The 26,932-nt window shown below is 34.7% G+C and overlaps 1 pseudogene; it reads left to right on the top strand.

Annotated features, from left to right (window-relative positions):
* Positions 1-14,726: 14,726 nt before the first annotated feature.
* LOC131634129 (scopoletin 8-hydroxylase-like) lies at positions 14,727-16,218 on the top strand (annotated as a pseudogene).
* Positions 16,219-26,932: the final 10,714 nt, after the last annotated feature.

Raw genomic sequence — 26,932 nt, forward strand, 5'->3', positions numbered from 1 at the left:
GAAGCCCTAATGAGAGTCTTGGATCAAGCTTTTGTAGATCATGATGTGACTGTTGACCATTTTGATGGGATAATAGCCAACATAATAGCTTGCAACAATTTAAGCTTCTGTGATGAAGAACTCCCCGAGGAGGGTAGAAATCACAATCTTGCTCTGCACATTTCTATGAACTGTCAGTCAGAATCTTTGTCCAATGTGTTGGTAGACACCGGATCTTCCTTGAATGTGATGCTGAAGACGACTCTTGCTCGTTTATCTTACCAAGGAATGCCTATGAAGTTCAGTGGTGTAGTTGTCAAAGCATTTGATGGGTCGCGAAAATCTGTTATTGGTGAAGTCAACCTTCCCATGACAATTTGTCCACATACATTTCAAATCACCTTCCAGGTCATGGACATTCAAGGTGCTTATAGTTGTCTGTTGGGACGACCATGGATCCATGAAGCAAGGGCAATAACTTCTACGCTCCATCAAAAGTTAAAATTTGTAACAAACGGCAAATTGGTAACAATAAGTGGAGAACAAGCCTTGATGGTGAGCCATTTATCCAATTTCTCTTTCATTGGTTCTGATAATATGGAAGGAACGCAGTTCCAAGGTCTCTCTTTAGAAGACGAATCTTCCAGGAAGAAAGCATCAATCTCTTCTTACATAGAGGCGATAAAAGCAGTAAAAGATGGAACTACCACTGGCGGGGGGCAAGTTGTGATCCCTACCAAGAATGAAACCAGAGCAGGGCTCGGATGTTCACCAACATTCTCAAACTGCACCAAGAAGGATGAAACCCTTCGTCCGATCAAAGATACATTCATTAGTGGGGGATTCCTTAACCCAATTCCTCAAGAGGCTAATGTCCTTATCGAAGAATGCATCGAAGAAGGTCTACCTGATACTGAAGAAGAATGGAAATGTTATCTCAATGACTCGGGATATATATCTCAGGAAGAACCATATCCTCCGTTCTATCCTCCTTTAGAGAAATCAAAAGGCAACGAAAGTGAGCCTGTTCCTGCAGAGGTCTGGGACACCTTGGGACAACCAAGTGGCAAATATGATTATATGGTGAAATATACTGCACCTGAAAGTTCAAAGATTGCGATTGAAGATATCCAACCAACTGGATGGGGATATTCCTTTGAATATAACAGTCAACCAGAAGAGGTTTATCAGCCCTCTCAATTTTCTCAACAGCCTGAAATTACTGAAGATTTCGGCTTCAACGCATCTACCGAGATTGACAATCCTGAAGATGGTTATTATCACATAAATGCCATTTTTGAAGATGAAGGGGAAGATGGCCCCGCCGTTGACTCGAAAAGTGTCTCTAACAATGAGTCTCTTCATCTTGAAGACTGGGAAGTATATCCTGAAAATTCTGAAGATTGTGACTCATCTTATGCTCTTCAAGAAGTAGAAGAAGACTGTCTCAACTCCACAAAGAACAAGATTGACAAACCAGGACCTTCAAATCCTGCTCGACCAACGGTCAATGTCAATACTGAAGATAATTTTGAGGAGAATTTTCCTGAATACATAATACATAGAGGAGTTCGTTGCTACTGGAAAGCTGTCGACGTTCCGAATGTTGTTCGCCGCTCAAAGTAATCACCTCGCTGTTATTTTGACCTCCTGCCTGGCCCAAAGCAGAGAGATGTTTTATAGGGCTTTGCTTTTAAATGTTTCGCCCGAATAAGTTTGTGTATAGGGCTTTGTTTTCAAAAGTTTCCCTCTTTGTCCTGCCCAAGACAAATTTGTTTGTGTTTAGGGCTTTGTTTCAAAAATGAATCATAAATAAAGTGTCATTTTGAATTCCCTTACATTATATGTTTTATTTTTGCTTATTTCGGAAATGGTAATCATAAAAAACCAAAAAAAAAACTTCTTCAATAATCTGCATACACTCTTGCATTCATAGTTTTTCTGAAACAAACATCAATCATATGTGCAGATTAACTATTAATAAACCCATTGAATGCAATAACCCTATGCCCTCTCCCAACTTTGAGTTTCCTGTGTTCGAAGCCGAAGAAGAGGAAGAAGAGGAGATCCCGGACGAGATCTCTCGATTACTTAAGCACGAGGAAAGAGCCATTCTGCCTCACAAAGAGCCTTTAGAAAAGATCAACTTGGGTTCTGAAGAAGACAAAAAAGAAGTGACCATTGGATCGCTGCTTGATGCTGATATCAAGAGTAAGTTGATAAATCTTCTCAAAGAATATGTTGACGTGTTTGCTTGGTCCTACCAAGACATGCCTGGGTTGGATACCAATATTGTTCAGCATTACTTGCCATTGAAGCCAGAATGTCTGCCAGTTAAGCAGAAATTACGAAGGACTCACCCTGACATGGCTAATAAGATCAAAGTGGAAGTTCAGAAACACCTCGACGCAGGTTTTCTTGTCACCTCTGAGTATCCTCAATGGTTGGCCAACATAGTGCCAGTTCCGAAGAAAGATGGCAAAGTCAGAATGTGTGTTGACTACCGTGACTTGAACAAAGCCAGTCCAAAAGATGACTTCCCATTACCTCATATTGACATGCTGGTCGATAACACCGCTAAGTTCAACGTCTTCTCCTTCATGGACGGGTTCTCCGGTTATAATCAGATCAAGATGGCTCCTGAAGACATGGAGAAGACATCTTTCATCACCCCATGGGGTACATTTTGCTACAAAGTGATGCGGTTTGGATTAAAGAATGCAGGTGCAACTTACCAAAGGGCAATGACTACTCTCTTTCATGACATGATGCATAAAGAAATTGAAGTTTATGTGGACGACATGATAGCTAAGTCCAGCACAGAAGAAGAACATATTGAATACCTTTTAAAGTTGTTTCAACAACTAAGGAAATATCAGCTTCGCTTGAATCCTAACAAATGTACTTTTGGGGTTAGATCTGGAAAACTTTTGGGTTTCATTGTCAGCCAAAGAGGTATTGAAGTAGATCCCGACAAAGTCAGAGCTATTCAAGAGATGCCAGCACCAAAAACAGAAAAGCAAGTAAGAGGATTTCTCGGAGGATTGAACTATATCTCCAGGTTTATCTCTCAAATGACTGCTACTTGTGGGCCAATTTTCAAGCTTCTCCGTAAAGATCAAGGGGTTGTATGGACTGAAGATTGCCAGAAAGCATTCGACAGTATCAAGGAGTACCTGTTAGAACCACCAATATTGATTCCTCCGGTTGAAGGAAGACCATTAATCATGTACCTTACTGTGTTGGAAGAATCCATGGGTTGTATGCTTGGACAGCAAGATGAAACCGGTAAGAATGAGCATGCCATCTATTACTTAAGTAAGAAGTTCACAGATTGTGAGTCTCGTTACTCCATGCTCGAAAAAACATGTTTTGCTTTGGCTTGGGCTTCAAAACGTCTCCGTCAATACATGATCAACAATACTACTTGGCTGATCTCCAAAATGGATTCGGTCAAGTACGCCTTTGAAAAGCCGGCCTTAACAGGAAGGATTGCCCGGTGGCAAATGCTGTTATCCGAGTATGACATCGAGTACCGTGCCCAAAAAGCGGTCAAAGGAAGCATTCTCGCAGACCACCTGGCACATCAACCAATTGATGAATATCAATCTCTCAAGTTTGACTTTCCTGATGAAGATGTCATGTACTTGAAGATGAAAGATCATGACGAACCGCTACCGGAAGAAGGTCCTGATCCTGGATCAAAATGGGGCCTAATTTTTGATGGAGCAGTAAACGCTTTCGGCAACGGAATTGGGGCAATCATTATCACTCCCAAGGGTACTCATATCCCATTCTCTGCCAGATTATTATTTAATTGTACCAACAATGTCGCAGAATATGAAGCTTGTATCATGGGTCTCGAAGAAGCCATTGACTTAAGGATCAAGATCCTCGACATATATGGAGATTCATCCCTCGTGATCAACCAAATCAAAGACAAATGGGAAACTTACCACCCTGGCTTGATCCCTTACAGAGATTATGCAAGACGTCTGTTGAATTGCATCATATACCTCGAGATCAGAATCGAATGGCAGACGCCTTGGCTACTCTATCTTCCATGTTCAAAGTCAGTCATTGGAATGATATGCCTAAAGTCAGGATTATGCGCCTTGAAAGGCCCGCCTATGTGTTTGCAACTGAAGCAGTCATCGATGATAAATCGTGGTTCCACGACATCAAGCGCTTCCTTCAAACTCAAGAGTACCCGCTTGGGGCATCAAACAAAGATGAGAAAACTCTAAAGAGGCTTTCTAGCAGTTTTTTCCAGAACTGAGATGTGCTATACAAAAGAAACTTCGACATGGTTTTGCTCAGATGTGTGGATAGACACGAAGAAGACATGTTAATGCATGAAGTGCATGAAGGGTCCTTTGGAACTCATTCAAATGGGCATGCAATGTCCAAGAAGATCTTAAGAGCAGGATACTATTGGTTGACAATGGAATCTGATTGTTATAAACGTGTGAAGAGATGTCAGAAGTGCCAGATCTACGCAGATAAGATCCATGTGCCACCGACTCTACTCAACGTTCTATTATCTCCATGGCCTTTCTCCATGTGGGGTATCAACATGATCGGAATGATCGAACCAAAAGCTTCAAACGGACATCGTTTCATATTGGTGGCTATTGATTACTTCACCAAATGGGTCGAAGCAGCATTTTACGCCAACGTTACAAGACATGTGGTTGTGAGGTTTATCAAGAATAACATCATTTGTCGATATGGTATTCCCAGCAAAATCATTACTGACAATGGTTCGAACTTAAACAATAAAATGATGAAAGAATTATGTGAGGAATTCAAGATTGAGCATCACAACTCTTCTCCTTACAGACCAAAAATGAATGGCGCCGTCGAAGCCGCCAACAAGAACATTAAGAAGATCGTCCAGAAAATGGTCGTCACTTACAAAGATTGGCATGAAATGCTGCCATTTGCTTTACACGGGTACCGTACTTCAGTGCGTACTTCAACAGGGGCAACCCCTTTCTCTCTAGTATACGGCATGGAAGATGTGCTCCCCGTAGAAGTTGAAATCCCATCAATGAGAGTCCTCATGGAGACTAAGTTATCAGAGGCTGAATGGTGTCAAAGCAGATACGATCAGTTGAACTTAATTGAAGAAAAACGTATGACTGCTCTATGCCATGGACAGTTATACCAAGCAAGGATGAAACAAGCCTTCAACAAAAAGGTTCGACCTCGTGAATTTCAAGAAGGCGACCTCGTGCTTAAAAAGATCTTGTCTTTTCAACCGGATTCTAGGGGCAAATGGTCTCCTAATTACGAAGGCCCGTATGTTGTCAAAAGAACATTTTCTGGCGGCGCCATGACTCTTGCAACCATGGATGGTGATGAACTCCCACATCCTGTGAATGCTGATGCAGTCAAGAAATACTTTGTGTAAAAAAACAAAAAACAGCTCGGTAAGTCGAAAATCCGCAAAGGGCGACTTAGGAAAAAATGAGCGTCTCGGTGGACTGAAAACCCGAAAGGGCGGTCCAGGCAAAAATTAGAGACAATAAAAAGAAAAATTATCCTGGTAGATTGAAAACCTAAAAAGGCAATCTAGGCAAAAATTAAGGATTTATGACAAAGTAACTACATCAGTCCATACTTCGTCACCTGAAGAGTCTTTTTCATCAAAGGATCTTCAATCAAATCATCGCCAATCTGGAGCAGCAAACACAGTTAGAACTCAAAAGTTGTTAGGGAGAATAGTGGTTATTGCTTTCGATGTAGCCTTTTCCGCATAATTACCATTTCCAACTTTTGTAAATACTCCATGGAATCACGCCTTTAGCTGATTACCATCCTATTAAATAAATTTGAGCCTTGTGCCCATTTGTTTGCAATCTCTAATTTCTTTTAGCTTTCAAAATGACACTTTAATTGTGTTATTCACTTTTGAAGAAAAAAAAAGAAAAAAAGTTTTAAATGAATTTACTTTCCTTTTTCAAAATAAAAGCGAAACTTTCCTCTGAGTTGTGAACAACAGAAGGAACATCAACAACTATCTCCATAGGACGAACAAAAGGATTCTCCCGGAGAATTGCTCTCTTCCACAAAAGAGATCATGAGACAACGATATTCTTATCACAGGAAAGAATTCCTAAACCAATCACCTCTTGTGGTAGAAAAAGTTCTTTTATCCCCAGTGAAGAAGTTCTTCCATCTCAATAAGAAAAGATGTTTATTTTCCCCAGAGAAGTCTAAAGCATGCAACACCATTCATCACCCATGTTATCTGCACCATGTTGAAGAACATTTGCCAAGTATCTGGTTGTATTGCGACGTTGGTCTTTCTCCAGTATATACTTTTCTGTCTGTCAGTATCGTCAGCATGCATGCGACATTCATGACATTCATCATTCATACATATTTGCATCATTTATGCATTCTTGCATTTTTCAATGATTGCTTTGGAATCACTTGTTTAAGATGTATCCATCCCAAAAAAGGAAACAGCATGGGCGTGTCATCTCTCTAGTAGGTTGTCACCCATAAGCATAAAGAATATCTCCTTTCTCCAGTTTCCCACTGAGATCATTCCTCGTGGAAGAAGGTTGTTTCAGTTTATCCTCTCCAAAACAAAGGAGAAAATCCCCAGTTGAGTTCATTCCTCGTGGGTACAAAGTCTTGTTTGACTGTTTCTTTCCAATTCATTCTTGGTTAGAACCATGTCTTTACCAAAGATTCAAATTTCGATTCCCCAAATAGAGTCGAGAAAAATAGACCATAAACAAAAGCCTCATCATCTGAGCAGCTTATGTTTCTTTCAAAAGATTTTTCCTCTCAAGAAAATCAATCATGAAGACCATTTGACAATTAGGGCCTTATTACTGTTCACAAGGCTAAATAACCAGTAATTTCCCTAACAAAGTCTCCAGGATCATTTTATCACTCGGATGATAATTGATCATGTCTTCAAAACCGCTATCACGAGGATGATATTCGGTAACCTTTTGTTCTGGTTATATTACTTTATCATGTCTATCACAGTGCTGGTAGTCAGTAATATTAACCGCACCTTTGAAACTCTTTTTACCATGTCAAGTCTATCACAATGCTGATAGTCGGTAATACAGTTTCATACCTTCCACCTTCGCATTATTAACAAGTCTATCATTATGCTGATAGTCGGTAATGTCGATAGGTAAGCTTTTCTTACAAAGCTATCATTCCCCGGTGAAGCATACACTTGCTTTCCCGAAAAGAGAAAAACGGATTCTCTTCCTAAGACAGATTGAGACATCCTTCCCAATCTCTTGTCCCCAGTGAAGTCAGTTCTTGATGTCCCCTCGGCAAAGATGTTCTTGCATCATCCGCAATTTTGGTATCTTAGGTCCAAAATTCGCGTCTTCTGATATTTAAGTCTCTTCCACCCTATCAAAACGAAGATTTTCAATCTTCATGTCTCAGGTTGAAGAAACTTAAATAGGGGCATCTGTCATACCCCAATTTTTGACCTAAGATACCACCTCATATCACAGCATATGCATCATTTGCATCTCTAACAAATTGCATAGCTTGTGTTTGCTACTTGTGACTCAGCAGGATTTAAATAAGAAATCACTCATCAGTACAAGAAACAATCAATTAGGTTTTTGTTCTCCCTTCATCTCAAATGAATCATCTTCATCAACAGTCAACATTTGATTCTCAAAGATTCATTTCAACCAGCTCCAAAAGCTCTGAATCAACCAGATTAGGGTTTTGACTGAAGTTAGCATACTCCTGACTTTTGCTCAGGATTTGACCTAATGACTTGGGACATGACCTCAAGCCCCCAATTACATCATTTTGACCTAATCTATTGGCTCAAGACACCTCCTACACAAAGATTGATCAACAGTGAAGTTTCAAATCATCAGATTAGGGTTTTGAACTATCAGGGACTAAAATCAGGGATCACATTTGGGAAACCCTAACAAGATCCAGGGGATCACTCAAAAGTTTCAATCATCTTCAAATAATCCCTATGACAATATCCAATGGAAATTGTATCTCAATTCAAGATCCACAGTCATCAATCTCATCAGGTCGACAATTAGGGTTTTTGACCTAATTCACCTAAACAACTGACTTTTTAATCAGAACATGGTGCCACAACTTAAACCATGTCTCAAGGTTCTCCAATAACTCAATGTGATCCATTCATACCATTCATTTGGTGAGGATAGCTTGGTTCATTTGAAATCTCCAGAAACGCGATTCGTCTGAAAAAGTCAACTGTACAAGATCACCATTGACTTTTTGGAAATTTTGGTCAACCATGACTTTCGAAGTTTTAAATCATCAATATATGTTATATGAAGTCATTTGATCAAGGAAAATCAAGAAAATCAATCAAGAATCAAAAAGTCAAAAGTTTGACTTTCATACTTAGAAAATTTTCTAAGTGTTTTTCAATGGTTTTTTCCAAACTTTGGAAGGGAATAACTCAAAATTTCACCTACAAACTGAAAAAAACTTCCAACATGAAAGTTGTAGATTTTGATCCAATGAACAACTTTGTCACATAATTTTTTTTTCAAAAGATCAACCATTTAAGAGATATGGAGCTTCAATGTTGGTATCTTTTGAAAATTTCACTTAAAATCTCATTTTCTTCAAAGTTCATGGATCTTTTTCACCCATTTCCTAAAGGTCTTGAAGAAACTTTCAACTAGGGTTTTGAAGTACATAACATGAGCTTTCCAAAATGTCCAAGAGCATGGAAAAATGTGGAGCATAGCTATGGTTTTGAATTTTGCCATTAGTGAGCATTTCATTTGAAATTACAAGTCATTCTTGCCAAAGTTATGCACTATTTTACCTTATGATGAAAGCAATGACATATACATGCAATAATTGGTAGATATTTCTGGTTTGTAGACAGATTGGAAAGAGATAAGAAGCATAGCCAATTTTAACCATGGTTTAGGTTTTAACCATCTTGCATTTAATGTGAAAGATTCCATTTTATCTCTTAAGCCAAATCATCACTCTTTGATCCACTTACAAAGGCTTTGTATTCAGAAAGCTTGGCCTATAAATAGAGGTCATTTCCATTCTTCAAATCACACCAAAACCTCATAAGCATAGGTTTTCTCTTCCTTTCTTGAATTACAAGTTTCATAGTTTTCAAAGAGGTAAAATTCTCAACCTCTAAACCTTTGAAGGTCTAGGCAAAGTGTTGCTTCTAACACTTCCCAAATATCATATGGAAGTTGTTTGAACCATTGAAACCTCCCAAAAACACCAAGAACTCAGAATCACTACCTCACTTCCCAAATATGCATAACACTAGCCTTATCATGCCAAAATCAATTCCAGGCCAATTCTGTCCAAGCTAATCATCCAAACAGATTCAATATACCATATGTGAGATATCCCAATCATCATCCATGACCTGTAACATCATAATCATCGAATTTGATTCATGCTCCAAGTGACTGCAAATCGAGTTCCACACCTTGATCCAGATGAATTCAATCCACTCAAAGCATTCAAACACCTTACATAAGGTCCATTGAAGCTATCAAGATCATGAAACAACATCTGTAACACCTCCAGGCAAGGATTCGATTCTCAGTTTTTCTATTTTTAAGGTAAGATCTCTTGAACTTCAAACTCCATCATACATGCATCATAAATGAAAAACTGGTTTGCCATCTTGTTTCTGCACACATATGGATCATTAACCCTCAATCAATTGCATCATAACTTGCACATACACGATTTCAGATTGAATCATGGAATTAGGGTTCTTCATGTTCATCAGAAAATCAATGATCTTAGATCAAAAATAAATGAAATTAAATGATACCATCATGTTCCTTGTGAAAAATCGAGCAAGATAGGCTATTCACTTGATCCAAACAATTCAGTTTTGAGAATTTTCAAATTCAAAAAGGATTCATGTTCTTGGCGCCATATTTTTGGTTCTGAACTTGAGAAATTGATTCAAAATATAATCTTTTCAATGCTTTTGTTTATCAGACAACACGCGTGGTCCAGTTGGTTATGTTTTTTAATGATGAACATAAGGGTGTGGGTTCAAGTCCTTGTGAAGACAAACCTTATTTTTTATCACTATTTTCCTTTCATTTTTTACACAACTTCATCTAATTAATTAACCAATCAAATCAATCCATTTTCACTTCATTTTTTGTACACTTCTTATTTAACACATATATTTTATGATGATTAAAAAAAAAATCACAAAAAAAATATTTATTTAATACATTTTTTAATAGGTTTAAAATGACATGTTTTTAAGTGTTTTTTAATACTTTAAATATTGTTTTTCATTTGATTTTTCAAACTTAGTCACTTGTAAATATTTTGTGATCAAACCCTAATCATTTAGGTATTAATTAATTATAATCTTTATTTTTATCTTAATTAAGTTGATTTCTTTCAAAATTTCAAACCATCTTAAAACAAACGATCACCGTTTTTCAAAACAAATAAAACTTTTTTGACTTTCTTTTCAAAAAGAAACTCTTGATCAAATCTTTTGGGTTGACCAATTGATTTTCAAAATAAGGGGCCTCTCTAATATTAGAGAGTGTAAGTCCCTTTCCTTTTTGTTGTATAGTTTTTTCTTTAAATAGAAAACTTCTTTCGAAACAAAACTTTCAAAATATTTTCAAACGACGAAACCTCGCGTTTTTAACAAAAGAATCAACCATGTTTTATAAAATAAAACATGGGCCTCCACATAGGTATAAGTCCCATTCTCTTACATGAAATTAGGTATTTCATTGTACATACACCTTTGTTGTACATACCTCGATCAATTTGTTTTTTGACCTCGAATAACAAAAAATGAAGGTTTTCTTTGAATCTTCCCAAAAATACCATGGGCCTCCATGTAGGTATAATTCCCAACCTTCCTTGTAAATATTTGTTTACATAGCTTTGAATAAACGGGCATCTCCCCGAGTATAAGTCCCGAGCCCCGTGTATACAAACAGATCATACTTACAGGTATATTTCCTTCATAAACTCCATTGTATACACACACTTTGTCATATATATGTGCTTGTTCATATACTTGTTCATGTTTGTTCATACTTGTTCATGTGTTTGTTCATGTTATATATACTTGTTCAACTTAGTACAACACTAGGTTCCCCATAGCCTCCTATTGGGCTTCATGCAAAGAATCTCCCTAGTTTAGGTTAGGACATAGAGTATGGTTTCTCGGTGAAATCGCTCTAAGAGCTCAAACCAACTATACCATGCCTCTTCTTGGGCTTTGTACAAACGACTTGTCCCTCCCATAGCCTCCTCTTGGGCTTACAATGCAAGGACCCTCGATTATCCCTCCCATAGCCTCCTCTTGGGCTTACAATGCAAGGACCCTCGGATAGCCTCCTCTTGGGCTTCGTACAAGGACCCACGGGCTTCTTATAAACATCCCCGATATCCAAAACAAATACCCTAGGAGATTAGACATTTTTCATCTCTATGATAGGAGTATCTCTTCTATATCATCACAAACAATTAAAACTCAACTTTTTTGCCACAAGGCTGGCTAATCAATCAAACCCTTTGCCACCAGGCTGGCTGATTAATCAAAGTTTTTGCCACAAGGCTGGCTTCGTCAAAACTTTTGCCACAAGGCTGGCTGAGTAATCAAAACTTTTTGTCACAAGGCTGACTTCATTGAAAGTTTTTGCCACGAGGCTGGCTAAAACATCTTTATCATTCTAAGCACCATAAGTGGCACATCCCAGGGCTTGTAATGAAAAGATTTTCAAACAATAATCAAACAGATGTATGTGATGATATAGATTAGATACATCGATCATTAAGATGACATTTGTCTCTTACCCTTTGCTTCCACTAGCATAAGTGGGAACTACGATTGCTCTGACTTTCTCAACATCCCTTTGAGAATACGTAGGCACAAGGTCGTATTCTTGGCGAGCAAAACTTCTCCCTCAAACCACTCAAACCTTAGACCCCGAGCTACAGATGCTCTGATTCCCTCTAAGGGATATGTATGCAGAGGATCGCGATGATCTTTGCGAGCATAATCAAACAAACACCTTAGGTCCCACCTATCTCACAATAGAACCCCCACCATAACATAGAATGAAACAAACATAACAAAGAAACCTATAGAGTACTATAGATACGTTGGGTGCTAATACCTTCCCTTCGTATAACCAACCCTCTTACCCGGAATCTCTCCCCCACTTTTGCATTGCTTTTAGTTTTGGGCTTTGCATCTCTTTTAAGGTTATTGTAACTTTTTTTCCTTTTCCTACTCTGGAAACAATAAAAAGCTTGGTCGTGACAAAAACAAAAGAAAAATCATTTTCCTTGAGCACTCGAGCCCAAAGAAGGCATCAGGTGTCTCATCCCGAAAGGACCTCGATTTTTCCCCGCGACATTATCATGTTGCAGTATTTTACAAATCTAACTATTTTGCTAAATATCATTGTTATTAATCTAACCATTATAAATTAATATTTAACAAATGTTATTATAAAAGTATTGAGTGTAGTCAACAATATTGATTTTTTTGACTTTCATATGTAGACTATTTCAAGAAGGGGCACATGAGTTAGGTCGTTTATGGCCATATACATTGGATTCTTAAGACAAAAAAATATTGTTGTTAAGGCAGGCGGTGCAAAAAACAAAAATAAAAAAAAAATTTGGTAAATGAGAATGGTCCTACAAACAAAAACAAAAAATAATATTGGTAAATGGGAATGGTCCTACAAACAAAAATAAAAAATAATATTGGAAAATGAGAATGACGAAACAAACAAAAACAAAAAAATTATATTGAGAAATAAGAATGGTGCAACAAACAAAAACAAAAAACAATATTGGGGAATGACAATGCTGCAACAAACAAAAACAAAAAACAATATTGGGGAATGAGAATGGTGCAACAAACAAAAACAAAAAGTAATATTGGTAAATGAGAATGATCTTACAAACAAAAACAAAAAGTAATATTGGTAAATGAGGATGGTCCTACAAACAAAAATAAAAAATATATTGGAAAATGAGAATGGTGAAACAAATACAAACAAAAAAATAATATTGGGAAATAAGAATGGTGCAACAAACAAAAACAAAAAACAATATTGGGGAATGAGAATGGTGCAACAAACAAAAACAAAAAATAATATTGGTAAATGAGAATGGTCCTACAAACAAAAACAAAAAATAATATTGGTAAGTGAGAATGGTCCTACAAACAAAAATAAAAAATAATATTGGAAAATGAGAATGGTGAAACAAACAAAAACAAAAAAATAATATTGGGAAATAAGAATGGTGCAACAAACAAAAACAAAAAACAATATTGGGGAATGAGAATGGTGCAACAAACAAAAACAAAAAATAATATTGGTAAATGAGAATGGTCCTACAAACAAAAATAAAAAATAATATTGGAAAATGAGAATGGTGAAATAAACAAAAACAAAAAAATTATATTGGGGAATGAGAATGGTGCAACAAACAAAAACAAAAAACAATATTGGGGAATGAGAATGGTGCAACAAACAAAAATAAAAAGTAATATTGGTAAATGAGAATGGTCCTACAAACAAAAACAAAAAGTAATATTGGTAAATGAGAATGGTCCTACAAACAAAAATAAAAAATAATATTGGAAAATGAGAATGGTGAAACAAACAAAAACAAAAAACAATATTGGGGAATGAGAATGGTGCAACAAACAAAAACAAAAAATAATATTGGTAAATGAGAATGGTCCTACAAACAAAAACAAAAAATAATACTGGTAAATGAGAATGGTCCTACAAACAAAAATAAAAAATAATTTTGAAAAATGAGAATGGTGAAACAAACAAATACAAAACAATATTATTGAGAAATAAGAATGGTGCAACAAAAAAAAAACAAAAAACAATATTGGAGAATGAGAATGGTGCAACAAACAAAAACAAAAAATAATATTGGTAAATGAGAATGGTCCTACAAACGAAAACAAAAAATAATATTGGTAAATGAGAATGGTCCTACAAACAAAAATAAAAAATAATATTGGAAAATGAGAATGGTGAAACAAACAAAAACAAAAAAAATAATATTGGGAAAAAAGAATGGTGCAACAAACAAAAACAAAAAACAATATTGGGGAATGAGAATGGTGCAACAAACAAAAACAAAAAATAATATTGGAAAATGAGAGTGGATGAGGATGTCGTATATTTGGCCATAGTAATTTGGGGAGAAAGAAAATCTAATTCTTTTATTGGTGAAGAGAATATGAGATAGTATCGAGACATTGAAAGGTACGAAGAATGATAGCTACTATGAAAGAATTCAAATGAATATTTTTTATTTTGAAAGATTAATTACTTAAGGTTTAATTATGTTATTAGTCTTTACAAATATATCATTTTTTGATATTATCAATACAAATTTTTGTGTTTGAATTTTGTGTAATTTTCTTTTACTTTTTGTGCTTTGTTCTTTTATTTTAAGGTAAAGAACTATTTTAGTATTTTAGTTCCTCACAAAAATTGGAGAGGTCAAATAAATTCATAAATAAAAAATAGTATCTATTTAATTTTTTGCTAAATTTAATCAAGTCGTATTAGTCCTTATGTCAATATATTTTTAAACCGTTTTTTTTCTTACTTTTTAACCGTGGCTGAACTCCTTATGTGTATTATTTTTCACTTACGAAGACTTATAAAAGCATATCACTCATGTTACATTCGTTAATAAGTTTCCTTCTTTCACAACAATTTCCTCTTAATCCAAGCATAAAAAATTGCACACTTTCATGGCACAAATTTCCAACTCCTCAGATTCATTGTACAACTTTGATGTAAAAGATGGAAATGGGATCAAAGTTTTAGTTGACTCAGGTTTATCAGAGGTTCCAAAAATATACATACAACCCATAAACAACAGAATCAACAAACTAAACTCAAAACCATGTGAAATTTAACCTATTGATTTATCAAAACTCAATGGGCCAGAACATGAAAAAGTGGTGGATGAAATTGTTAGAGCTGCTGAGACACTTGGATTCTTTCAAGTAGTGAATCATTGTGTTCCTCCCGAGTTGTTGGAATCACTTAAAGATTCAGCACACTCTTTCTTCAACTTGCCACCAGAGGAGAAAGTTATTTACCGCAATAGTGCGAGTAATACGAGATATAAAACTAGCTTTGTACCTGAGTTAGAAAAAGTGTTGGAATGGAAAGGTTATATCAATATGGTTTATAGTTGTGATGAAGATGCTCTTCAACATTGGCCTAATATATGAAAGTAAGTCCAATCTAATATAGCATAGAAATTAGACATTATAGATTTTGTTGAATTATTTATTTCTCTCAATTTGCAGGGAAATTGCACTTGAATATTTGAAGTTATCATCCAAGATAGCGAGAGACTTATTAAAAATATTAATTGATAAACTTGGAGTGAAACTAGATGAGTCAAAAATGGAGAGTCTTATTGGTACGAAGATGGTTAACATGAACTACTATCCAGCATGTCCAAATCCAGAACTCACCGCCGGTACAGTGCGTCACTCAGACTCGGGAACTATCACAATTCTTCTTCAAGATGGAATTGGTTGATTGCATGTTAAATCAAAAGATGAGAGTAATGATGAAAAAGAAGTGTGGCTTGAAATTCCTCCAATCCAGGAAGCTTTAGTCATCAATGTTGGTGATGCTTTAGAGGTTTGATATATCTTTAAATCAAAAAATACGACATAGTTAAAATCTTAAAGGTACTAATGTACTTTGCATCATAACTAATAATCCTTTTGTATTTTACTTGAAGGTACTTAGCAATGGAAAATATAAAAGTGCTGAACATAGAGTACTGACAACTTCCACACAATCAAGAGTATCAGTTCCAATGTTCAGTCTTTCTATGCTTACTGAGAGGATTGGCCCATTTCCAGAATTGGTGAAGAAAGATGGATTCGCTGGTTATAGAGATGTCTTGTGGCAGGATTATATGGACAACTACTTCAGAAGTTCTCATGATGGAAAAAAGACTCTTGATTTTGCAAAAATCAACTCTATTTATTAATTCTATAAAAGAGAGTATGAAGTATGTGTTTAATTTTTTAAATGAGTTTTAATTTAGAAGTCAGTGGACAAATAAAAAGGCCAAGAGGTTAGTGGTCTTTTAATAGAAATCAGTTGCATTTTAATTCCTAGAATAGTAGTATCTTGGGTCTTTATAAAGACTTTGTTGTATTTTCATTTCAATAAGCAAGAGAGCAATATATAAAGTAGTATTTATATCAACAAATTGACATTAGAGCTAATGGTGAACGTGATGAGTGAAATGCCACTACCATGGCTAACAACGTCTAACTAATAAAACTGGAGTATTCAAATGAACGCTCGTCTTGGATTTTTAGATAAGTGGGAGGTTGTAACACCCATCTAAACCCACATATATAATTCGCATAAATTCTAATAATTAAATTAACACGAATCACAAACTAGAGTGTCACCTTGATAAAAACTTCATAATAAAACGTTCTGCTCTGTAACACGGGTTTTCAAATTGTCAAAACAAAATACTTCTTCAATGACAACAATTGTAATTCAAATTCTCATAGCGGAATTCATATTTCAAAACATCTTAAATACCACAATAGATAGTTCAGATCTCAAAACAATTAAAAGAATGACATTGTTCCAATTAAATGACCCCAACCTCGATGTTACGTAAGCGAGCAAGACCATCTTTATTCCAAATAAAGCGCTAAGAGATTTCATGAAACTATCCTCCAAACACCAACGAACTATTCTTGATTACTTGCGCGTTACCCACGTGGAGGTAACATTCAAACAGAAAGAGTGAGTAATTCATAGTCATTATAGAAGACATAAGGGAGAAATATAGTAGTTATACAATATGCATCAATAATTATACATATACTAACACATGTGTATCCTCATACTTCACATATTTACTCACACCTGCACATCATCATCTACTCACAACATCATCACATAATTCAGTCATATTCCTTAATTAAATCTCACTTATTCACGAATTGTCAAACATCACGGAATCAAAAATTATGCAATGTCACAAAGAATGCAATGCTACATGTCATACACCAAATTTGACCGCCTCGAGCATCAACAATTTATTTTCCTTTCCTCTGTGCATTTAAATTAAATTTGTAGGGTGCATATTTAAAAGAATTATGATTTGCTTCAAATATTCAAAATAATTGTTGCTTATGAGATGCATATTTAAGTTGTTGAATAGAGAGGTGTATTTAAAAACAAGTATGTATATAATTGGGCTTAGTAATATAAAATGAGGGTGAGTTTATTTATTTGGGTCTGGGAAGAAATCTAAGAGGGTGTATCTATCAGTGGGCTTAACATTCTAAGATTGTCACCCAATATTAGGTTAAATTAAAATATTATTTTGAAGTTTAATAAATCCTAAACAAATAGTCATTTCTTATTATTATTACTAATATTATCAATAATTATGTTCTTATCATGTTGCAGTATTTTACAAATCTAACTATTTTGCTAAATATCATTATTATTAATCTAACCATTATAAATTAATATTTAACAAATGTTATTATAAAAGTATTGACTGCAGTCAACAATTAACAAATATTTTTCTCTTTTTGTCATATTTTTTCATTGACGTTAATAACTATTTGTTTATTAAAATTATTCGTTGCTGACTACAGTCGACCTTCATTATTATTCTCTCGGACCATTATTATAAGCAAATATTATCTTTTAAGAATTATTGAATAATAAATATATTTGGTCTTTTATGTAAACCAGATGCATTTATTTCTCAATAAACCTAAAAAGAAATTTTTTGCTCATAATAATGGACGGAAGGAATACTTGTTAGAACAAGATTTGTTCTGATCAATATTCTTGTTTTGATGATAACATTATATATGAATTTTGTATAAGAAAATGTGGTACTCTAATCATATGCATTTTCCATTTCAGGAAATATATAAGGAGTATGCACAATTCAACGCTAAGAAGCACTGACTCAGAAGGTTCACGATTGCAACATCAGAACATGCGGTCACAAGACATTAGAAGATGGTCAAGCAGAATCAGAACATGGTCTAATGAAGCATCATAAGAACATGAATTCAGAAGCAGAAGCATTGAAGCTCTTATGGTATCACGCTCAAGCTCTTCAAAGTCAGAAGACAAGAAGATGCTTTGCACCAAGCTGAGACTCTGATTATTCAAACATTGTATTCATAAACATCAGAATCAGAAGCAAGTACTAGATGTCAGGCTAGTAAGACTGACAAAAGGAACGTTGAAGCTACAAAAGGCAAAGTCAGTAAAAGCAGGAAAAGCAAGGCTCGAGGTAGTTGACAAAAGTGTGAAACATTAAATGTAGAGTTGCACTATTCACGCAAATCATTAAATGCAACCCAACAATCATCTTCTCAAACGCCTATAAATATGAAGTTCTGATCAAAAGCTAATAACGAACTTTTGCTATCATACTGAAACGCTGTTGAATTAAAATCATACGAACTTCATCTTCAACCTCACATTCTTTGTAATATTTTAGTGAGTGTTAAGCATAAAACTTAAGAGAAATATCACAGTTGTGATTATAGCTTTCTAAGAAGCAATTCAAACTCTTGTAACATTTATTTTACATTGATTGTAAAAGGTTCATAGAGTGATCAGTGAGATCAGTAAACTCTAGACGACTTAGAAGTTTCTAAGTGTTAATTTCCTAGAGTGATCAAGGTGTGATCAGTATACTCTAGAAGACTTAGAGTGTTTCTAAGTGGAAAACCATTGTAATCAAGTTTGATTAGTGGATTAAATCCTCAGTTGAGGTAAATCACTCTAAGGGGGTGGACTGGAGTAGTTTCGTTAACAACGAACCAGGATAAAAATATTGTGTTCATTGTTTTTGTCTTAAGATTTTTTAATGTCACACTTATTCAAACCCCCCTTTCTAAGTGTTTTTATATCCTTCAATTGGCATCAGAGCGCCGGTTATAGGTGCAAGCACTTAACCGCGTTAGAAAAATATTCAGGGAGAAAAACACAAAGTCACTATGGTTGATATTCTTACATCTACTTCTACATCTGCTTCAAATGATCAACACAACCATTTAAATGGTTATTCTAGACCACCAGTATTTGATGGTGAAAACTTTGAATACTGGAAAGACATGTTGGAAAGTTATTTTCTTGGTCTAGATTGTGATTTATGGGACTTACTTGTGGATGGTTACAAACATCCGGTAAATGTTAGTGAAGCAAGGTTGTCAAGACAAGAGATGAGTGATGATCAAAAGAAACAATTAAAAAATCATCACAAGTCAAGGACTATTCTGTTGAATGTTATTTCTCATACTGAATATGAGAAGATATCAAACAGAGAAACTTCTCATGACTTCTTTGAATCCTTAAAGATGACTCACAAAGGAAATGCCCTGGTCAATGAGACAAAAGGCTCTTGCCTTGATCCAGAAGTATGAAGCTTTCAAGATGGAGGATGATGAAAACAATGAAACAATGTTCTCAAGATTTCAAACTCTAACTGCTGGATTAAGAGTTCTTGATAAGGGATATACAAAGGCTAATCATGTTAAGAAGATCATCAGAAGCTTGCCCAGAAGATGGGGCCTAATGGTGACTGCATTCAAGATAGCGAAGAATCTGAATGAAGTCTCTTTGGAAGAGCTGATCAGCGCCTTGAGGAGTCATGAAATAGAGCTAGATGCCAATGAACCTCAAAAGAAAGGTAATTCTATTGATTTAAAGTCTTTGAATAAAAAATGCACTAACGCTTTTCAGGTGGAAGAAGAAGACTCTGAAGAGTCGGAATCAGAAGAAGAGGAAGACGAAATGTCCATGATCTCCAGAAGGGTAAACCAACTCTGGAAGAGTAAACAAAGGAAGTTCAAGAACTTCAGAAGTTTTAAAAAAGCCTGAAAGAGGAGAATATTCTGGAATCAGTAGATTTGATAAAAAGAAGGTCACATGCTCTGTCTTTTGTCATTTAGTTTGTTCTGAAACATTTCAGGATGTAGAGATGCTCTGATGATGCTCTGGTACATTCAAGAATGTTAGGATACAATATAGCATGCAATGATTCAAGAAGAAATTCAAAGCTCTGAAGCTGTCCCATGGAAGCAAGAAGTAGAAGCTCTGAATGTTCTAAAGATCTAAGCAAATGTGAAAGTCTCGACTGAAATTGAAAATACTAAGGGAAGTCTTTTATTCATAAATTCTTCTAGTATTTATTTCAGGGGGAGATTGTTAATCTCAGGGGGAGACATATTCACTATGTTTAAATGCTTATGCTATAACTATGTAATTGTCTTTAGTCATCTGAAATTCAGATTGCAAATTCATATCAATTATGTATGTTTTTGTCATCATCGCAAGAAGCATGATGGAAATGGAAATGGAAACAATGGCTGATGCTACTCCTACACCCACATCTACATATGGCTCTACTGAGCAACATAATGGAAATGGAAACAATGGCTACACTAGACCACCAGTATTCAATGGTGAAAACTTTGAATATTGGAAAGATAGACTCGAAAGTTACTTTCTTGGTTTAGATGGTGACTTATGGGGTCTTTAGTGATGTAAAGCTCACAAGACAAGAAATGAGTGATGATCAAAAGAAGAAATTCAAAAATCATCACAAGTGTAGGACTATTCTGCTGAATGCTATTTCTCATGCTGAATATGAGAAAATATCAAACAGAGAATCTGCCTATGATATATATGAATCATTGAAAATGACTCATGAAGGAAATGCCCAAGTCAAGGAGACCAAAGCTCTTGCCTTGATCTAGAAATATGAAGCCTTCAAGATGGAGGATGATGAAAACATTGAAACAATGTTCTCAAGATTTCAAACTCTAACTGCTGGATTAAGATTTCTTGACAAGGGATACACCAAGGCTGATCATGTCAAGAAGATCATCAGAAGCTTGCCAAGAAGATGGGGTCCAATGGTGACTACTTTCAAAATTGCCAAGAATCTGAATGAAGTCTCTCTTGAATAAATGATCAGTGCTCTAAGGAGTCATGAAATTGAGCTAGATGCTAATGAACCTCAGAAGAAAGGTAAGTCTATTGCGTTAAAATCTAATTATAAAAAATGTACTAATGCATTTCAGGCACAAGAAGAAGATTTTGAAGAATCAGAAGAAGAAGAAGAAGAAGAAGAAGAAGAAGACGAACTGTCCATGATCTCCAGAAGGGTAAACCAACTCTGGAAGAGCAAACAAAGGAAGTTCAAGAACTTCAGAAGTTCAAAGAAGCCTGAAAGAGGAGAATCTTTTGGAAGCAGAAGATATGACAAGAAGAAGATCACTTGCTTCGAGTGCAATGAGCCTGGACACTTCAAGAGTGAATGTCCAAAGCTTCAGAAGGAGAAGCCCAAGAAGAAGTTTCATAAGAAGAAGGGTCTTATGGCAACTTTGGATGATTCAGATTCATCAGAATCAGACTCTGAAGGCGAGCAGGCAAACATTGAGCTGATGGCCACAGTCGACGATGGATCAGAATCTACATCAGAATTAGAATCAGATTCAGAAGAGGTATTTTCTAAACTCTCTAGAGAAGAGCTGGCTTCCAGTTTAGCAGAAATTCTTGAAATCAAGGCCATACTTAGTATCAAGTACAAGAAGCCGAGAAAGCTATTTGTATCTTAAACTAAGAAGCTTGAATTATAAAATTCTGAACTTAGAGAAAAAGTTTCAAAATTATCCAAAGATGTTGAGTCATCTTCTGGTTCTGAAAGTTCTACTCCATGCCTGAACAATATTCTTAAAGAATATGACTTGAGTTTCAGGAAATTCTTATCTAGAAGTATAGGTAGAAGTCATCTTGCTTCTATGATATATGTTGTTTCTGGAAACAAAAGAGTGGGCATTGGCTATGAGGGTGAAACCCCATACAAACTTGAACCCGTGGATGATATGAAAATCACATACAAGCCATTGTATGATCAGTTCAAGTTTGGCCACTCTCATGATATTAGGCTCACATCACATGTCAAAAGCTTTCACATAACACACACTAAGAAGCATGTGACACAACCTAAAAAATATCACGCAGCTCAACCTAAGAATTATCACGTTGTTCCTCCTATTGTTTATCATGATAAACCCATGTTCAATCAGAACATGAGGAAATCTAACAAGAAATGACCAAAGAAATTGTGGGTACCTAAGGACAAGATAATTTATGTTGCAGATATCCTTGGCAACAAAGAAGAAAACGAAAAACATGTCATGGCACCTGGACTCTGGGTGCTCGCGGCACATGACGGGAAAAAGGTCTATGTTCCAAGACCTGGTACTTAAGTCCACTGGAGAAGTAAAGTTTGGAGGAGATCAGAAGGTCAAGATAATTGGCTCTGGTACCATAAGTATTGGTAACTCTCCTTCCATAGCTAATGTACTTCTTGTAGAAGGATTAGCTCATAACTTATTGTCCATAAGTCAATTAAGTGACAATGGTTATGACATAATCTTCAATCAAAAGTCTTGCAAGGATGTAAGTCAGAAGGATGGATCAATCCTATTTACATGCAAGAGAAAGAACAACATTTATAAGATTGATCTTTCTGATCTTGAGAAGCAGAAGGTGACTTGCCTTATGCCTGGTAGTGAAGAGCAATGGGTCTGGCACAGAAGATTAGGCCATGCTAGTTTGAGAAAGATTTCTCAGATTAACAAACTAAATCTAGTCAGAGGGCTCCCAAATTTGAAATTCAAATCAGATGCTCTTTGTGAAGCATGTTAGAAGGGCAAGTTCTCCAAATCTGCATTCAAGTCTAAGAATGTTGTTTCTTCCTCTAGGCCGCTAGAACTCCTGCACATTGATCTGTTTGGCCCAATCAAAACAGCATCTGTCAGAGGGAATAAATATGGATTAGTCATCGTAGATGATTATAGTCGCTGGACATGGGTAAAGTTCTTAAAACACAAGGATGAGTCTCATTCAGCGTTCTTTGACTTTTGCACTCAGATTCAATCTGAGAAAGAGTATAAAATCATATAGGTCAGAAGTGATCATGGTGGCGAATTTGAGAACAGATTCTTTGATATTTATTTCAAAGAAAATGGTATTACCATGATTTCTCATGCCCTAGAACTCCATAGCAAAACGGAGTTGTAGAGCGAAAGAATAGGACTCTACAAGAAATGGCCATAACCATGATCAACGAAACCAATATGGCTAAGCATTTCTGGGCAGAAGCAATAAATACTGCATGTTATATTTAGAATATAATCTCTATTAGATCTATTCTCATAAAGACTCCTTATGAATTGTGGAAGAACAGAAAACCCAACATTTCATATTTTCATCCTTTTGGATGTATTTGTTATATTTTGAACACTAAGGATCATCTGAGTAAGTTTGATTCTAAGGCACAGAAGTGTTTCCTTCTTGGATATTCTGACCGCTCAAAAAGCTACAGAGTATACAATACTGAAACATTGATTGTTGAAGAATCAATCAATATCAGATTTGATGATAAGCTTGGTCTTGAAAAGCCGAAGCAGTTTGAGAATTTTGCAGATATTGAAGTTGTAACACCCTTATAATACCCCGCATAAATATTAAACAATAATCAGAGTAAAACATGAAAAGGCCATTACAACTTCCATTAATATAACAATTACTCATGTCATGCCATAAAAGAGAACGTTAAACCCAAATATTTTTCAAATCATCATGTTAACACATCGGAAATATATTTAACATCTGAACAATGCCACATCCAAGTCATAGACTTAAAACACCACCATAATAAAACACCTAAATAAAAAGAGTTCAGCAAGTAACTCTAAACGACGTCCCCAGTGTTACACAACGAGAGCATGACACAAACCCAACTGACTTCTGTCTAAAAATTTGGAGTTTTATACAATCTTGGATTTTTATTTCATAAATATCCTGATTTTATAATTACTCAATTTTTAGAATTTTTTATATAGTATTTTGGTTCGCTGTTAAATTTATTCTTCCATAAACGCCAAATACTGTTTATCACTTCATACACTGTTTATTTGAGATTTATTTTCAGATAAATAATGCCGACGCAGTTGGTACAGAATTAAAATTTGCAGGCGCGGAGTCCGGGTTTCAGATTATACTGGTAACAATTAAATTATTATTGGTTTTATTTCCCACTAATTTTTATTTTTATACTATATTATTTTTTCAAAATCTCTTTCTTTCTTTTCAAATATCTTCCTTTCTTTTCAAATCTCTTTCTTTCAAATCAAATCCTAGCTTTATTCTACACCCCTTTTCTTTTCAAAACCTACCATACTTTTTTTCAAATCCTACTACTATTCAAACGGTACCACTCCATTCCCAACGTCTCTATCTCTCTCTTTTCACTCTATAAATACTCCTCATTTTTTTCTCGTAATTTGATCACATCAAATTTCACTCATCTCCCAAATTTCTATCATACTATCTCCTAATCATTTTCTCTTCTTCCCCGGTAAAAAATGGCAAAGTGGGTGGATACGTTTCTTCTTGTGGTAATCAGTGTTTTTGTGGTGATCATGTCCTTTTTCTGTCTGCATAGTCCTGAAAAATGCGGACCTGGGATGTTTACACTCCCATGCATCTATATACTATTGTTTATAGCATGGATCTTTAATCGTCATACTTAAAGTTTGTCGTATCTGTCGCTTTCAAATAATGTACCGTTCATAATATTTGTCGTACTGTTTGTTATATTTTTGTTATGTAATATTTGTACTGTCAGTATTAAATATTGTATTATCAGTTGTACCGTCGTTTAATTATTGAAGATGATATTATGCGTGTTTATTGCTAGTTAAATTTGTATTTCTATGCATTAAATCCTTTTCAATGTTATTATCGATAATTTCATTCGCGTACAAACCATGTAAATAATTTTTCACCATTAACACAACAAAAACAAGGAGAAAAATTAACTTTAACTGTTAAGTTTTCACTTTAACTGTTACGTTAATACCGGACGCACAGTCAACAGCTCAAACAGTCAACATACGACCAGTTTGACCAAAAAGTCAACAGACAGTCAAAAATGCAATTTTTTGTCAACATCCATATTTTGTCAAAAGATTCATCATGTGATCAATGGTTGATCATAATTCATCAAGAAAATTTCAGAAATCAACAAAACTCAAAATTGCAAAATTAGAGTTTTTTACCTAAAAGTCAACTAAACTCTGACCGACCATAACTCTCTCATAATTTATCAGAAAAATTCCAACCAAAGCTCATTCTCAAGGAAATTCAATTCTCTACAACTTTGATGTTGGGACCAAGGTCAATAAATTCTCCCGCCTAAGAGATATAAGCCAAAACATTACAGGTCATTTTCAAAGTCAACAAAAAGCAGTTTTTTGTCAAAGCCCATATCATCAAGATAACTTATCCAAATGCAAAAAAGTTTCCAAAGTGGCTTGTAGAGGACATCTTGGGCTTTCCAAAAAGTACAAGAACACTTTCATAGGATCAAAATTGAGGGAGATATGCCTTGATGAATTTAACCTTTTTTGGAAAAATGCATGAAACAAGTAATGACCAAAATTTGATTTTTTTCAAAAAGGCCAATTCTTTTGTGATTCAATCTTGATTCTCATATGTTTAAAGATATTCACAACATATACGTGATTCATGACATTTTTATTTTATTTTAATTAAATTTTATTCATTTAAAATTTAATTAAAGTGAGATAATTCAAAGATATTATCCAAGATGCTCATATGATCCAAGCAATGATCCAATTCATCTCTAAAGGCCAAGATTCCATTCAAGATATGAAATGATCATAAGTTGGAAGGAATAATAAAACACTTGAGATTTTAAACCATGGTTAGTCTTTTTAACTTAAAGCATTAAATGCTAATATTCCATTTTATCTTCAAAGTTCATCATCACATATTTATTAATAATTATCCAAATAATATCATCATTTTTTTTGTTATAATAGAATATTCTAACCAACCATATTTTTATTCCACCATCATTTTAATTTATTAGAATAGTTTATTTAACCATCTTATCTTATATTTTTCTACAAATCTTCATTCTCAATTTTTATTTTAGTTAATATTATTTTAATTAACCATATTTTTGTTTAAATGTATTTTATTAGTTATGTTATTATTATTATCTCGTTTTTCTTTTTTTATATTTTTTTTCATTTTTGTTATTGTCTTAAACCAAAATTAGTATTCAAGTTTTATTTTGATATTATCTTGTAACTTTATTTAACAATTTTTATTTTGATATTATCTTTAAATGTTATATTTTAATTTTTATTTGTGTTATTATCCTTATATATTATAAGAGAGAATTGTTAAGTCACCATTCAACAAATTCTATTCAAACTTCACAATTCTATCCATTAACCATTGCATACATTACCTTACTTGTTCCTTAAGCTAAGTTTTTCCTATAAATAGGCAACCATATGTTAATAATTAGAGGACACCAAAAACAAAACATTGCCAAGTCTTTGTTTTCTCTTTTCTTTTCTCTCTTCCAAGTTTCAAGTTTCAAAGGGAGTAAGAATTTGGAATTGCAAAACCAAGAAACCTCCACTCAAACCAAGCATCATTTGAAGGTAAGTTTCCTTACTTTGAAACTCTATAAAATATGCATCATTTATATTTCATTTTAATTCAATAGTTTCTTTTATTTTCCAAATATACTTTGATTTATTTATCTAAGTATTCAGCCTTGTTTCCTTTTTTACTCGATGATGTTAATAATTGAAATACTTCTTTGCCATTGATCAAGCTCACCATGATCCATCATAAACTCACCACACAAGATCCTTTTATTTAATTTTCTTCAATATCTTTTAATCATTTTATTTTCTTTGCATAATTAATTAAAAATACCTAAAAAACCAAAAAAAAAAAATATTTTTCCTTTAGATTTAGGT

This window comes from Vicia villosa, unplaced genomic scaffold (assembly GCF_029867415.1).
Source record: "Vicia villosa cultivar HV-30 ecotype Madison, WI unplaced genomic scaffold, Vvil1.0 ctg.001235F_1_1_3, whole genome shotgun sequence".
NCBI lineage: Eukaryota > Viridiplantae > Streptophyta > Magnoliopsida > Fabales > Fabaceae > Vicia > Vicia villosa.